Source organism: Pinus tabuliformis, chromosome J (genome assembly GCF_031772625.1).
Source record: "Pinus tabuliformis cultivar Carrire ecotype Pingquan chromosome J, CPIR1, whole genome shotgun sequence".
Classification (NCBI taxonomy): domain Eukaryota; kingdom Viridiplantae; phylum Streptophyta; class Pinopsida; order Pinales; family Pinaceae; genus Pinus; species Pinus tabuliformis.
In genome coordinates, this window is record NC_142295.1 from 40,171,687 (window position 1) to 40,185,584 (window position 13,898).

General features: G+C 34.7%; 1 long non-coding RNA gene across 2 annotated transcripts; it reads right to left on the minus strand.

Annotated features, from left to right (window-relative positions):
• Positions 1–9,839: 9,839 nt before the first annotated feature.
• On the minus strand, positions 9,840–11,432 carry LOC149225363 (uncharacterized). Of its 2 annotated transcripts, none has more exons than XR_016246957.1 (5): positions 11,133–11,432; positions 10,911–11,003; positions 10,672–10,773; positions 10,455–10,494; positions 9,840–10,261 (listed from the first exon to the last, which is right to left on the minus strand). It is a non-coding gene; the product is annotated as an uncharacterized LOC149225363 (long non-coding RNA). The 2 variants fall into 2 exon arrangements; XR_016246956.1 differs by having other exon boundaries at positions 10,672–10,727; positions 11,133–11,431.
• Positions 11,433–13,898: the final 2,466 nt, after the last annotated feature.

The window sequence follows — 13,898 nt, forward strand, 5'->3', positions numbered from 1 at the left end:
CCAGACATAGAAATATTTATGACAGAGCTCTTAAACTAGTAAGGAATTTCCAAATATAACATTTACAACTCATAATCGATATCAGATCAATTTGGGAACTGTTTACATCAGAAAATTACAAAAAAAACATGTTTAGTCGCGTACCTAGAACCTGAAATAACAGGCATGGAGGCTCCATGACCTGAACTTAAGAGGATATAGAGTACACCCTAACAGAAATAAACCTAGTTCAATCTAAGAGCAACATAGCAAGATGGTCCGATAAACCATTATCCAAGAGATTCCAGAACACATTTTCCACATTACCCGGAGGCTGGAAGAGGAATAAGTCTGCAACACTCGGACCAGATTTCGGGAGGAAGTCTCGCTCTCGAACAACCATACTCGAGCAGTAAGAAACCTTCGACGAAACCTAGCAAGCCACATGAGCAACTTATCAATACAACAATGAGACAATAATTATAGATATATGATACTTCAAAACTAAATCATAAAACCCTATACTTGGCTAGGGTTGCGGCTAAAAGGCAGCTCCTTCGAAGTGGAAACCACCAAAACCTCCTCTGCGAACCTATCAGACAAACACATAATCATGGCGGAGACACAACAATGTATTGGAAAACAAATTTCAGTATTACAAAGAAATGAGGTCGAACCTATGTGAGACCTGGAGCCATGGGTCAGAGCTAGAACACTCTGCTAGATGGAAAGAAAATGTCGAAAACACTCCACAAAGCAACTGACAAAAGAGATAAGGATTCACACATTGCCGTTGGATGAACTCACGTTTCAGAGGACCGTTGATGAAGAGATATTCTTGAGGAGATGCCAACAGCTATAAAGCAAACAGAAGAACCTAGAACTTGCTCCCGCAAACTCACGGGTATCCAAGTCCATTGTATTAGGAATTAGACTTAATAATCTTTTTATTAAGATATGTACAACGAAGACTACCAAACAATAACTTAAGTGAATATCAATGTATCTCAATATATGTACTTGGTGTAAAGCCATAAAAGCCATCAATCATATACGGCAGGTGTATTGATTTGTATTAAATATGTTGTGTATATATATGAAATTTAAATTTACTATTTTCATTGTATTTTTTTGACAATATTAATGTTTAGAGATGTGACAGTATGCACATACACATATCTTAATTGACAATCTATTATAAATCAGAAGGATCAATTGCTCAAGGGTGCAGACACATATCTTAATTGAGGATCTATTATAAATTAAAGGTGATCAAATCCGGTTAAGTGTAAAATATTTCTAAGGGATTTATCATCTTTTTAGGGGATCAAATAATTTAAAGTGTAAACTTTTTCTCAAATTTTGCAATTTAAAAAAGGTCCACATCCCTAGGAATTTGATCCTTATTAACCCTTGATAAATCTTAAGTTAAGATGTATGTATGTATGCTTGCTTGCTGTTTGTCATACAACACACCATTGAAATGCATGCTTGCTACTTGTTATACAACATGCCATTAAAATGTTATATATATATGAGTAATTAAAAGTAAAAAATTCAATATTTTGTGATAGGTGTTTTATATAATTCAAGAAGACTTAGATGTATAATTTCTATATATGTGTATATATATACATTTTCGGTTGTTTTTTCTAAAACATGGACTTCAAACTATTTATTTATGGTTTACATTAAAATATTAATTTTTGTTATTACTTTTTTTTTTCTTTTTTATGTTATTTGTCAACTCTATGTTAAACACTATATATCTCAATAATCTTGAATTATATAAAATACCTGTCACAAAATATGGAGTTTTTTTATTATTTTTAATTACTTTACGTTTTTATATATAGAAATCTTTGTATTTCATTTGAATTATTTTACATCTTTATCTATTTAAATTATTGCATTTAATAATAAAGGCATTTAAGTTTTTATATATATAAAAAATTCTATTTCATTTGAATTATTTTACATCTTTATCTATTCAAAGTATTGCATTTAATAATAAAGATAATTTTTTTTAATTATTAATATTATTTAAATACCATGTGCCAAATTTATGTCTTTTTCACACATATATAAAATTGATATAAAAATATTTTACTTAAAATAAACCTAATTTTTAATTATAAATATTTTTAGAATGTCATGTATTAAATTGGCTATATATTAAATATAGGAAAAAAAATGCCTTTCCAAATAATATATTTGATAATGATATTAAAAATAGCTAAAATTCTATGCAGTACTCTTAAAATGTTCAAGATTTAATTATTTTTTGATAACACAATATTATAAAACATCATAACTTAATATTTCTCCACTAAAAATATAAATTTATATAAATAAAATAACATTCATTATACTCAACCACTCAAAATAATCCAAAATAACTATTTAATAAAAAAAATTAATTGTGTTTATGAAAAAAATTAAAACCATACAAAATATTAAAAAATCAAACCAACAGTAAATAATATGATTAAAGTTGATTTTTTAAAGTATAATACGCTGTTTTGTTAAAAAATCAAACAAACAGTAAATAATATGATTAAAGTTGATTTTTTAATGTATAATACATTGTTTTGTTTTCGCGTGCGAGAATCTTAATTTTTTCTTGACAATTTGCCCCTGGATATTCTTGTGTGTTGGATAAGTGCGAGAGTCAATTATCGACATGCGTGGTAAAGTGATTTTAATTGAGTGATGAAGTAAACACTAGTCATTCTCAAAACACTTTGCCTAATGATTTTGCTTTTTCCATGAGGAGGGAAGGAGATTTTGTGTTATTTTGAACTGAAAACGGAAATGTAATTATATAAAAATGTAAATCATGTAATTACAGTATAAGGTAAATTATTTAACTATATTATAAGGTAAATTATATTTGTATAAAGGAAATGGAAAAGTGTTGTCTAAGTAGAAGCAAAGTTGTTGTTGTTGGGAGGGTGATTTTTTTTTTCAAAATTATTATATTTTTCTCAATAAATTTAACATGAGTGTTTGAATTTTGTTTTTGATGGTGAAAATATATTCAACACAATCAAAAACACTTGTAACATCCAAAATCTAGATTTCCCAAAATTTCAGCCACATTTTGTCAACATCTTATTCAAAATTCCATTGTTATTGGGCAAAGTTGAATCGCCTTTAGACTAGGAGAATGGGGAAAAGGAATAATGTCATAGTCTCGAGATAGTGTCATAGTCTACATTAGAGTTCATTGTTTTGGGATATATATATATATATATTGTGTTAAAAGATTATCATAATTTATTTTTATTAATTGATTTATATTCGTAATTATAATATTTAGAAATATGTAATTAATAACTATATAAAAACGTAATACTTACAATATTTTTTTTTTCTTAAACTAATTAACTATATATATAAAATCAATATCACTTAAAAAAATAAATTAAAATAAATTATGAAATATGTCACTAAAAAAATGCCAAGCATGTAATTATATATATTTTAATAAAATTAAGAGTAAGAATATAGAGATGTGAAATTTATATAAATATAAATAATAATATTAAGAATCAACATAGATTCATCTTAACCCTACATTTAGTAAAGGTTAGAGGAATCAAATCTCTAAATATAAACCTTTTCTCAAGTTTTATACTTGAAAAAGAAAATTACATTTTGAGAAATTTGATCCATCTCACTATTTAGTAAATTCCAAGTTAAGATAAATCTATATCAATAATGTGTATAACACAATACAATATTTTTTTTTGTAAGCTGATAGAAACTTGTATTATAACCGGAAACAAGACATACATCAATACTAGGGATACTAAATGAGTGGCAGAATAAAAATATTTTTGCCACAAAGTCAAAATTATATACTTCAGTCCTAACTCTCTATAGATATTAATTGAAAATTGCTACTGGTAATGAATTCAAACTGAAAACAAGAGACTACAAATTTCGTCCACAATTATGCGGAATATAAATCACAATTTAGAAACACATGCAATGACATGAAACCATCAAAACCACAATAACACAATGATTTTACAAGGGAACCCAACAAGGAAAAACCACTCCACTGTTTTTCATTAATTAGATGAGAATGAGAAACTATTATAATGTCTTGCGTCAACTTTGAAGCACACCATGCACTATAAACTTGTTCTCCTGCTGTCTGACTTGCTTTGGCCAACACTTAGCCAATTCAAGGCTCCAACTTCCTCCTATTTCATTGCACAATTAAGAAGAAATTGAGCTACTAAATAATAGGGGAATTCCCTGTTTCCTTGAGCAAATCCCAAGGAATTGATCACCTGCTTAACTACCAAGCCTATGCACTCAACTATTATATAATTAATAATTACAATGTTCCTTTTCCTCCACTCCAGTTAGGAAATTCGAATTCCATGCATGTCTGGGCTATTTTTAGCAGATTGACTAGTTTAACTGAGAGATCACTGAGTTAACAATAGTTCTACTACCCAATTGACCTTCAACTAACTCAATTAATTACTTGAGCTCAGTTAACTGAGTTCAACTCAAAATAAATGAAATAAATTGCTAAATTTTAGCAATCACTAGATGCACAACTCTACTCCAAGCCTATAACTCGAATTAATGACTTAACTAGTAGACAAGGCCATGTCACTCTAGCTAACTGAAGTCTAAGTAATTCTTGCGAATCTGGAAAATTGAATTACTCAATTTGACTAAGGTACAAGTCAAATTAAGTATTTCTTGCTACAATTTCTAACACTCCCTCTTAGCAAGAAAGATATTTTTCACCACCTCTATCTTGCACCTGTGGAATTCAAATTTTCCTTTTGATAATGCCTTTGTCAAGATATTTTCATCCCTCTCCTCAGTTGGAATTTACGGGAGCATCATAATTCTCTTCTGCACATAATCCCACAAGTGATGGTACCTGATATCAATGTGCTTGGACCTATCATGAAATATTGGATTCTTAGAGAGTTTAATACAACTTTGATTATCACAATAATCATTGTCAGATTCATCACCTAAATGAAAATACCCACAAGTATTTTTCTTAGCCATATGGCCTCACATGTTGCTTGAGTTGCAGCCATGTACATTGAGCTGAGTGCCACGAACCTCTATTTCCTGCTACACCAGGAAATAGCTACAGATCCAACATTGAAGATAACACCTAAATTAATTTTCTTGTTTGATGGACTCCTTGCCCAGTCTACATCAGTGAAGCCTTCGAGCTTCACTCCCTCTGCCCTCCTGTACCATAATCCATACTCGGTTTTTCCTCCGAGGTATCTTAACACATGCTTTGCTACCTTCCAATACAATTTGGTAGGCTTCACCATGGCTTGACTCATCTGATTAACTGCATAGCATATGTCAGGCCTTGTGTTCACCAGATACATCAAGGATCCCACAAGATGTCTGTAGATGGTAGCCTCTACTGCCTCTTGTGAAGAACCATGTTCCTTCCTCCAATTTATAACTAGAGGTGTGTCCATAGGCTTGCAATTCTCCATGTGAAATCTCTGAAGTATTTCAGAGGAATACTTACCCTGAATCACAAAAAACTCACCATCACTCTGCTATACTTCCAGCCCAAGGAAGTAATACATCAAGTCCATGTATTTCATCTTGAATTCTCTTGCAAGGTAATCCTTGCAAGAGTGGATCAACTGCTCATCCCATATAAGTATCAAGTCATCAACATACAATACCAATATAAGCAACTTGCCATCTACCACAATGTGATAGAGATTGGCATCTACTTCACTTTTGGTGAAGCCCAATCCACTAAGATATGTGTCAATTTGAGTGTACCATGCTCGGGGCACCTGCTTGAGACCATACAGGGCTCTCTTGAGTCTACACACATGTGTCTCCTTGTCATAAGTCTCAAATCCCTCTGGTTGCTCTATGTAAATTTCTTCCTCAACAACACCATTGAGGAAGGCAATCTTCACATCCATTTGATGGATCTTCCACCCCATTTGTGTAGCCAATGCTAGAATGGTTCTGATTAAGGAATATCTTTCCATAGGGGAAAAGTTTCCTCATAGTCAACTCTCTCTACTTGTGAGAATCCTTTGGCCACAAATATGGTCTTGTACTTCTCAATGCTCCCATCATCTGCATGCTTCATTTTGTAGATCCATCTAGAACTAACCACTGACTTATTCTTTGGTCTCGACACCACCTCCCATACACTGTTATTCATGATGGAGTCATACTCCTCCACCATGGCATCAACCCACATTGCTTGATAAACTACTTCCTCAAATGAGGAAGGCTCTAACTCAATGATTTCTGTCATGAGAGCCATATAGCGAGTGTGCCTGTCTAGTGACCTCCTCTGTCTGCGGAAGGATGTAGGAGCTCCCACATGCTCCCATGCATCTTGCACCAAACTGTTAGGCTCTCTGGTTCTCTTCCTCCCCTCTCTGGAAGGTTCTGGTTGAGTGGGTGCCTCCACTTGGCCTCTTGTCTACTCCTCCATATGTGGCTACTCCACAACATCCTGAAGCTTTGCATGAAGCTCCTCCTTTGGAGCTAAAAGCTCCTCCTTTGGTGGGATACTCAACTCTCACTCTAGATAGAATCTCATAGCCTTCTCCTCATAAAATTTGACATCTCTCCTCACTACTATCACCCTAAGTGAGACCAAACACACCTTATAGTTATGTGGAGTCTCTGTGTATCCTACAAAGACCCCCATCTCAACTGTAGGCTCCAATTTCTTCTTGCTATCCTTGGATCATCACCTTGATTTATGAATATGCCTCGATAACCCAAGTTGTTTGGGTTTCCCTTCAAGGCCCCGTGATTCATATGTTGATAAGTGTAGCAAGGAAAGATAAATTTGACTAAGCCTTGTTCAAATTGAGAAAATTCGAAATTTCCACATCAACAAACAACTTGGGGGCGGGCAATTAAATGAGGTGACATGGCTCTTATCACTCAGTTAGATTAGTAAATTTGAGTTAGAGGGCTTGGAGTTCAATTATGCATGTGTGATTGCTAATTTATAGCAATCTAGTTTAATTATTTCTAGTTGTACTCAGTTAAACTAGTTCTAACAGTTAATAGAACTAGTTGGAGGTCAGTTGTGTAGTAGGACAATAGTCTAACTCAGATATCATCTAATTAAATGACTAATCAACCAAAAATAGCTCATGCATGCAAGGAATTTAAATTTATCAGTTGTGGTGTAGATTCCAAGGCAGTGTAACATCAATTGTAGATTAGTCTTGAGTGTACAGGTGTTTCATGCAATCAATGATCAATCCTTGGGAATTGAGCAATCATTTTGGAGGAAAGTCCTAAAGAATAGGGTCTAATTTCCTTAGGATTTGCGCAAGGAGCTCAGGTGGGGGAAAAATAGACTAAGTTTGGGTTAGATCTTCTCATTCAACAGAGAGAATAATTATTCTTTTGCAGGTTGAGCTCAGGGTTAGAGCTAGCAATTGTAATAGATTCTCTACTCATTTGATTAATGCAAGCATGCTTAAGGGGTTTTTACTAGTTGGTTTCCCCTAGATACATATGTGTATGTGATTGATGCATGTTTATGAATGTTTTTATAAATTGTTAATTAATTTCCACAGAGCAGTAGAGTAGAATTGTGTCTCTTGATTTAGATCAAATTTCTTGAGAAGTTGCAATGTTATCACCAAATTTCTACATGGTATTAGAGCAAGATTCACATTAGAACAATAATTTCGAAGTTGTTCCTCAGGAGGTTCGAATTTGCAGCTTCAGTGTAGCAGTATTTACTCAGAGTTGGGAGAATGGACTTCAATGGACTAAGATGGAGGCTGTAATACCCCTTAGTTTCCATGTAAATATATTTTGTTTTAGATTGAACTATTTTTAGTTGTGACGGCTAGGAAGCCATGGTGGACTTGAATTAAAATGAACAATAAAGTATGATGATGTAATAAATGAATTTTATTAATGAAAAAAAAGTAGAAGGGAAAACTAGAAATTACTTGGGAAAGAAACACTGGAGTAAGAGATTCTTGCCAAGATATGGAAGCCAGCATTGGTGGATAGGATCAAGACAATTTTCCCTTAAATCACTCCTAAAAATCCCTAAGAGATGATTAATAAGATTTAATATGATGGGAGAGAAAATCTATTAAATCACTAAGTTGAAGAAAAAAACTGAGTAAGGGTCAATAAAGCGTTGTGGAGAGAAAAACAAGCTTTAAAGGAAAAGGGAAAAAAATAATCTTTTTCAAAAAGAAAAAAATCCTAGGCGAGAGGGTTGGCAGACCCATGAAAGGCGGGATGTCGCTAAGGACAAATATGCTAGGGAAATAATGTATAAAATAAATTACCTGGAATCATAAGAGGTTGTTTATTCTTTGGCAAGCTTATCTTGGCTCGGGGGAAACTGGAGGATTCAGTTCAAGGTTAGGAGGATAGTGTTTCCTAAGAATAGTTCCAACAACGGATACAATTAGAATTTTAAGTATATTTGAGTTTGAATTTCTTGGATGACTACTGGTTCCTGTAAAGGTTTTTAGGATTGTGCTTAATAGTTAATGGAGGAATCTATTATCTACACTTGCTGGTTATTTTGGTTACAAAAGTGTGAATGATGATTTAAATTTAGGCATCTTGGCTTGAGATTATTGGGAACATTAATTCATTGAGTAAGCTATATGATCATCTCGTTTGTCTTACTAATGTTATAAGCCAGCCAAATCTACTTTCTTTTGATATCTAATTATGTATCGATATAATGTGTTTCACCACTATGTAAAAAAAAAGAGAGGAAATGTGAGATGCTTGGGTAAGAAGAAAGAAATTTGGAGATTCTTTCCCTTTGATTTATTTTTAATTGGGACCAAAACTTACGGAAGAAACTTGTTGTATAAATATCATGCGAGGTGAAAAACTCGATAGTCAATGGCACCATAGCTGCCAGTATTAGTTTTCTGGAAATTTATACTGCATAGAACTTCTCTTAGGGTAAACCCATGAGTCCTGTTCCTATGGCCAAATTAACGGTAGTGTTGGTGACATTCTTGAGTAGAAAGTGAGGAGCATATAGTAGATGTGTTAAATTATGGGTATTGCATGGAGTGTGTGTATTAATCTGGGAGTCTTTAATAAGTGTCAAAGAATCACATAGACCAATAGTACTGGTATGATCAATTAACACCGATATCATTAGTTAACACTGTATATTCTTTGGGATTGTAGGTTCTAAGTACAGTAGTTGGGGAAATACCCTGTTAGGGATGAGTGTAGAAAATCTAGTTACATTATCGTTGATACGATAATATCATTTAAATTCTAATATAACCATTGAATTGTAGACTAGAAAATGAACAAGATATAATTATAATCAGAGAGAAAAACAGTCTTATGACTAGACCATATAAGAATGACTAGACGTTTGCCAACTGCCAATTGTATCATTTCATTTAACCACCGGATAAAGGGAAACACCGAAAGATAATATGGAGTGCTCTGGAAATGATCACAAAAGAATAAGCTTACTTAGAAAAGGTCAACAAATTAGTCTTAGAGTGAGTCACTCGAGATAAAAACAATGTACATTTATACAAGCAAGACAGATCAGTAAGGAAATGCAATTTAGATATAAGTCCATTGGTGATGATCATAAATTAATAAGAGAGATATAAATTAAGTTCGATAACCACCATGTGTGGGCACAAAAATATATGAATTACTCAAACAAAATATACACAGGAATGAGAAAAACAAAGATACATTTATATTCTGCCGTCAAGGAGGTGAGTCGATAGGGTTACCATTACCACTGTAGAGAAACAAAATTGAACAATAATTATCTAAACCATGTCAAATTTCAGTAATCACAAAGCAACAAAAACACGAATAAATGAGAATAACGATCTAAACTTAAATTCAGAGAAGGAAAAACGATTTATATATACTTCCAGAGGGTACAATGAAATGACACAGTTCTAGCGCCTTGAATAGGATTTGGGTAACTACCCAGTCCATTAAAAAGAGAGAGAGAGATTACAAGTCTAAGTGAAACACAATGGCGTTCTGCTATTTAATATACTGTATAGATGGAGAGAGAGAGATTACAAGTCTAAGAGAGAGAGAGAGATTACAAGTCTAAGTGAAACACAATGGCGTTCTGCTATTTAATATACTGTATAGATGAATATACATGATATATTCCAAGAATCCCACTTTGTGATACAACCAAAGACCGAAATTAAATCCCACACATAAAATAGTATAGGGCATCAACGCCACAAGGAGACCCTTCTGAGTATACAGGAGCACCGACCTGTGGAAGGAAAGAGCATTCGTCAAAGGTTGAATCACCGACTCGAGTGACCCAAAGCAATACAAGCGAGGTCCATTCTTACCTGCACTTGATACATAAACAAAAAACCCAAAATTAAACTAAACTCAAGAGAAAACATAGAATAGCAGGTATGAATGTGGAAAGAGAAAACACCATGGAAATAAAATCTCACCTAGTCACAGGGGAGGGGTCGGTGGTCTGTTGCCAAGAGACTGGGGAACATGAACCCCGCGCCATGAATTGGAGGAAAATAAAATAAAAAATATAAATAAATGAAATCGAAAACAAAAATAGAGGTTAACCCTACCACTTAAGGAGAATGAATTGTCAGATTCTAGAACTATCAACAAGGAATCGAAATACGAATAGGGTTTGGTGGAGATGGTTACCTAAAAAACTCTGCAATCCCCATTTTTGTTGCCTGTAATATGGAATGGTTCCTCCACTGTGGAAGGCTCGTCCGAGCATGGTGAATTGAATCAGGGGAACCACTATCACATTATTCTCGTCCGAGCATGGTGAATTGAATCAGGGGAACCACTATCACATTAATTTTGGAATACAGGAAGGGAATATTCATAAATCGAATAGAAAAAACAAGAAGCAAAAACAATGGAATTCTTATTACTAGTTGGGGTTTGTCATAGAAATTTCTTGCATAGTAATGCGTGGAAATCGACCCAAGCACAATTCTCGTTCAATGGAGTCACACTCTAGAGTCCTGGACATAAACCAAGGAAGACAGGTTTAAAATATATCAAATGCAGATGAAAATTAAATAGGAACGAGATGAAAATTAAATAGGAACGATATCATGTAAAACTGAGAAAAAAAAAAAAAAAAACCCTACCAGATACTCCATTCCAAAATTTGGCAGAGATTGATTGCAACCAAATGGAGTTGGGGTTGTGTGTTAGCATATCGGTGCAACAACTCCAAAAGGGGTTGCAAAAATGAATTAGGGCAAGAGAAGAACCCAAAAAAGGAGCTAGGGTTTTCTTTCTGTCAAGTTTCCACTGTCAAATATCCATGTAGCATCACCATCGTTCAATTACCCTCGTACCAGAGGCCAAGTGGGCACCATGTGAACGTCGTAAAGTCGACCAATTCTGGGTGGGAACATCATTGTAGAGTACAAAGCATTGGAATTCAAAACCCTTGGAATTTTAAACGAATAGTCGACAAAGGAGGTGGATTAATAACCCTTCCAGATAGTTCCATCTAGGAATCAAGGAGGCTAATTCCAGTGCTTTGATTTTATATTAACCACATAGTTATAATATCATGAACTTAAGTATGGAGATTAAAAATCAAACGAAATGGAATGTGCAGGCACAATTTTTAGTATGTGGACACAATATGTGTATAATTAAGGTGACTAGAATATAGGTCACCAAATTAAATTCTTTACCATGAAAATTGGCCAATGTTAGGTAAAATTGACTTAGGTTTAGAGTCAAGGTTGATCAGGGTAAATATTGATGGTTTTGGGGCACATGATATTATGATTGTTGCTCGTTATTTTCTCTCATGGTAAATATAGGTAAAATAATTTTTCTTTCTGGTAAATTCTAACATTTGGTATCAAAGCCAAAGGTTGTGTTTTGGCTTCAGAGGGACACTATGATGCTAAGGGTTTATAGGGCCTCATGAGATTAATGTAGATTCGATGTAGATCTATTGTGGAGAGAAAGGTTTAAAATTTTGAGCAGTGTACAATAGTGAGAGAGGCTAGCATGGGCATCCATGCAACCGTGCAGAGGAAAATTTAGATTAACGAAGATGGTCAAAGAACATTGGTGGTACGTGGACGTGGTCGAGAGCTACACTGAAACCCTGACATGGTGGTTGGGCTGTGTAGTAATCAATTATATATTGTTAGGCTGAAGAATATTTTTGTCATGCACAAAGAAGAAGGGAGTGTAGTTTTTTTATCAATTTTTTTTTATTGTCTGTCTAACAAAGGAGTCTATTTTTCTCGTAACATGTTGTGATAGACTATGAAAATTTAGATGAATACCACTTGATCTGTAGATCGAGAAAACTCATATGAGAAGGCATAAAATCTGATTAGGGATGGAAACTATGATGATTGACCCGTCATGAGACTGTTTGTTGGAAGAAGAGCATTCTTGCGTGGAGGTCGAGGAAGTCTTGAAGGGACTTGCAACATGGAATTAAGAGATTGAGCATACTACATGTGGTTTTAGGGACATAATATCTGTAGATGAGGAATTCCTCGAGAGAAATTAAAAAGAATCTATGCAGGAGCAAATGCAATGGGCATGAGAAGAGCAGGAGTTTGTCAAAAGGGATCAAGATGTGTCTCTGTTATCCTGCATCGATCAACTATGTGCTAAGCATATACACATGAAGAATATGCTTGGGAATGTGTCTGGTGCCTTCCAGGTATTGCAACAATAGTTTCAGAGATGTCTGCTCTCTTGACGAGGAATGGGTGAGCCGCACTCTAGGGATTGAGGTGTGGTTGGCTTGGTGATATTCGAGACATTTTTTCCACATGTTCAGGGATAACATCATAGTTCAAGAGTCTCCATATCGATTTTTGGCACTGCAGGCTACATGGGTGACCATCGGCTTAACGTCAAGACTCTGGTTGGATGTGTCGATCCCTCCAAAAGATGAAAATCACATGGAAAATTGGGCTATTTTTGAGCCTTAAGTAGTTGTAAAGTGTACCTATGAGTGAACCACGGATCATGGAGACAAAAGCTAAAAAATATGAGAATGAGACCAATAGGGCCCTATATGTTGCATTGTCTGAGCACTATGCTATGATGATGTATGTCTTCAAGCCTATTAAGCAGCGTGATGGCCAAGAAAATCGTAGCGAGGGACAATCCGAGCACGTACGAGGTCTTTGTGAAGGGAAAGTTGAGGCACAAAGTGAGTTAGACAAGTCTGCCAAGAACACATGGAAGGGATTTTTGCCATGATGGCTGTGGGGAGATCTAATCATAGATATAGAAGCAACATGGCATTTAGAGGAAGTGACATTGGCCTTAGAAATGCAGGGGAAGTCATTGGAGTCCGAATGAGAAAAAATATTTGTAGAGGGATTCAAATGGAGCGAGAGCACTCAGATACAATGAGAGAATGAAAACAAAATAGCAACAAGGGATAAACAATTTTTATTTTAGTTTTTATGATGGAGTCAACTTTTTTGCATGTAAATGGGTATACTGCTGTAAGGCCTAGTAAGGCATGTGTACCACTAGGTAATCACTGTTAAATTATGGGTTAGACTTAGGTGATAGGGGTATGTCAAGTTAATAGATACCCTGGGTAAAAAATTTAATGGGGTAAGGGCCAGAGTGAGGGGGGGTTGTCTCACATAGCAGTTTTGGTTGGATTTAGTCAAGGAACCCCAAGTCAAGTTTAAGGGGGGAATTGTTAGGTAAAATTGATTTGGGTTTAGGGTCAAGGTTGACCAGGTTAAACAATGATGGTTTTGGGGCACATGGTATTGTATACCCATGGTTTTATTCCCATGGTATTGCATGCAATGGATCCTATAAAAGGTTGGGAAGACTTCATTGTAATGTAGGTAAGGGAAGTGAGAGGTGAAGGCTCACTTGGACGGATTGGACATGGT